The sequence below is a fragment of the Amblyraja radiata genome, chromosome 1, assembly GCF_010909765.2.
Source record: "Amblyraja radiata isolate CabotCenter1 chromosome 1, sAmbRad1.1.pri, whole genome shotgun sequence".
NCBI classification, from domain to species: domain Eukaryota; kingdom Metazoa; phylum Chordata; class Chondrichthyes; order Rajiformes; family Rajidae; genus Amblyraja; species Amblyraja radiata.
Window position 1 is genome coordinate 19,482,773 of NC_045956.1, and position 3,349 is coordinate 19,486,121.

Consider the following 3,349-nt stretch of genomic DNA (forward strand, 5'->3'; position numbering starts at 1 on the left):
AAGTGGGCATGCAGGTGCAGCAGGCAGTGAAGAAAGCGAATGGTATGTTAGCTTTCATAGCAAAAGGATTTGAGTATAGGAGCAGGGAGGTTCTACTGCAGTTGTACAGGGTCTTGGTGAGACCACACCTGGAGTATTGCGTACAGTTTTGGTCTCCAAATCTGAGGAAGGACATTATTGCCATAGAGGGAGTGCAGAGAAGGTTCACCAGACTGATTCCTGAAATGTCAGGACTGTCTTATGAAGAAAGACTGGATAGACTTGGTTTATACTCTCTAGAATTTAGGAGATTGAGAGGGGATCTTATAGAAACTTACAAAATTCTTAAGGGGTTGGACAGGCTAGATGCAGGAAGATTGTTCCCGATGTTGGGGAAGTCCAGGACAAGGGGTCACAGCTTAAGGATAAGGGGGAAATCCTTTAAAACCGAGATGAGAAGAACTTTTTTCACACAGAGAGTGGTGAATCTCTGGAACTCCCTGCCACAGAGGGTAGTCGAGGCCAGTTCATTGGCTATATTTAAGAGGGAGTTAGATGTGGCCCTTGTGGCTAAGGGGATCAGAGGGTATGGAGAGAAGGCAGGTACGGGATACTGAGTTGGATGATCAGCCATGATCATATTGAATGGCGGTGCAGGCTCGAAGGGCCGAATGGCCTACTCTTGCGCCTAATTTCTATGTTTCTATGTTTCTATGTTAATATGTGAATGACGTGTCTGACCATTGGAGTTAAATGGGTATAATTTTTATTCACATTACAATAACCTTATCTTAATCAAACCAATTAAGTACGAAAACGTATTGTATTTTTTAAACATATATATTGTGTTATATATATACTCGCCTTAGGAAGATTTGCTCAATGTATTACCTCAGGTTGCCTGAAGCTATTCTGCTGCACTGAAGTTGAATTTCATCATCAATGTTTGCCTTTACAGAGATGAGGTTTCTGATTATATGGGAACTGAACCATTTTTCCGGGATTTTGTGATGGACCTCAGTTAGGATGACTGAAGTTAGGATGAAGAAGGGTCTCGGCCCAAAACGTCACCCCTTCCTTATCTCCAGAGACGCTGCCTTTCCCGCTGAGCATGTTGTGTCTACCTTTGAAGTTAGGATGATCTTGATTCTGGAAAATTAAGATGGATTGAACATTTTCTGTTTTTCCTGAAATTTAACTATCCTACAGTGAGAAACCATCTGAAAGTAAATTGCAGCTTTTGAGAAACTCCACACCAACTTGTGGAAACCCTGATCCATTATCACTCAAAATGTCCAAGAAAGATTCAGGTAACATTGGAGACCTTGAGTCCATGCACCAGGAGGACAGGGAAGCCCAGTATAAAGGGTATAAGAAGCATAACACCTCCCAAATTAACCAGCACTTCCAAGCACCTCCTACCCTACTGCGGTAGAAGCTATTGGTCCTAAATTGGCATCATTGGCCACTTTAGACCCAGCAAATTGGAAAACGAAATGGTAGTGATATAGGTCATCTATAACTTTGAGTGATCACCTCTACGGAAGGAAAAGAAGAATAACCACCAGTGGCACTTGTCACTTATTTCTTATGAGTAGCAATGCCAACTGATCATCTTGCTTTCTCACTAACTGACTCACTCAAGGCAGCTACTGAAGACTAATCTAACTAATCTAAAATCTTTCACACAGCTTAGAAAATAGCAAATATATCTTTACTATTTAAGGAAGCAGGGAAGAGAAAAGAGGGAAATATAGAACTGTTTGTCACATGCAGGACAAATACTGAAATCGATTTTTAAGAAAGTGATTGTAGGACATTTAGAAAATAATAATAGGAGTTACAGAGTCAAAGTGGGTTCATGAAGTGGAAGTAATGTTATGAAGTGCAACTCAGCCTATTGAGGTTGTAATGATGAGCATTTGCCAGCACTGGGCCTGTAGTTGCTGGTTTCGAAGGATGAGGGGGAACCTAATTGAAAATTACCAAATAGTGACAGGCTTGGATAAAGTGGATATGGAGAGAATGTTTCCACTAGTTGGAGAGTCTAGGACCAGAGGCCATAGCCTCAGAATTAAAGGATGTTCCTTTAGGAAGGAGATGAGGGGGAATTTCTTTAGTCAGAGGGTGGTGAATCTGTGGAATTAATTGCCACAGAAGGCTGTGGAGGCCAAGTCAATGGATAATTTTAAGGCAGAAATAGATAGATTCTTTATTAGTACAGGTGTCCGGGGTTATGGGGAGAAGGCAGGAGAATGGGGTTAGGAGGGAGAGATAGATCAGTCATGATTGAATGGCAGATCAGACGTGATGGGCTGAATGGCCTAATTCTCCTCCTATCACTTATGACCTTATGACCTTATGTTGTCGGCAGTTTGCATTTACAGAAACTTTTTGACAACAAGCTGAGCACGATGTTATTAAACTAAATGAGTGTACATGGGATTGGGGTACACAAGTGACTGCAGCTGCTAGAATCTGGATTCCATGGGTCAGGCTGCATCTGTGGGAGGAAATAAATTGATGACATTTCGTTTCGAGATCCTGCATCATGAATGAAAGTCGAGAGGGAAGATAACTAGTATAAAGAGAAGATGCTGAGCGACGAGACAGGGTCAGTTTAAGAAGGAACTGCAGAGGCTGGATAATCGAAGGTAGACAAAAATGCTGGAGAAACTCAGGGGGTGAGGCAGCATTTATGGAGCGAAGGAAATAGGCGACGTTTCGGGGAAGGATGCTGGAATCTTGAATAAAACACAAAATGCTGGAGTAACTCAGCAGGTCAGGCAGCTAATGTGAATTACATGGATAGGTGATGTTTTGGGTCAGGACCCTTCTTCAGACCTTCATGGAGGATGATAGGCAGATAGGGAGGTGGGTAGGGGAGAGTGAGGGTGGAATCAGGAGAGAGTGGAAGATGGATTGTAGATGGACCAAAAAAAGGTTGATGGAGCCAGGTAGCGAAGGGAGGAGGGTGGATAGGAGAGGAAGGGGGAAACAGCTAGGGGACATACAGGAACACACATACAGCAATGTTAGCAGTGCTTTAACGTGATAAGTATGAAAAACAGTAATGTTTATGGGAACCATTAGGAGAGAGGCTAATGTGGGTGGATAAAACCAGAGATAGAAAGTAGACATTTCAAGCAAAAAGCAAAGGACTGGAGGAAATGTCAGGCGGTATCTGTGGAGGGAATGGACAGATAATGATGATATTGGAATACAACCAGAAAGATACCCAATACCGAACCAGTGGCACCCTTTAAAAATTGACGAGTTGGAATGTAGCTATCGCTGTTCCTCGGTAGTATAGTGGTTAGTATCCCCGCCTGTCACGCGGGAGACCGGGGTTCAATTCCCCGCCGGGGAG

General features: G+C 43.0%; 1 non-coding gene across 1 annotated transcript; it reads left to right on the forward strand.

Moving 5' to 3' along the window:
* Positions 1-3,277: 3,277 nt before the first annotated feature.
* trnad-guc lies at positions 3,278-3,349 on the forward strand. The gene has a single exon. It is a non-coding gene; the product is annotated as a tRNA-Asp (tRNA).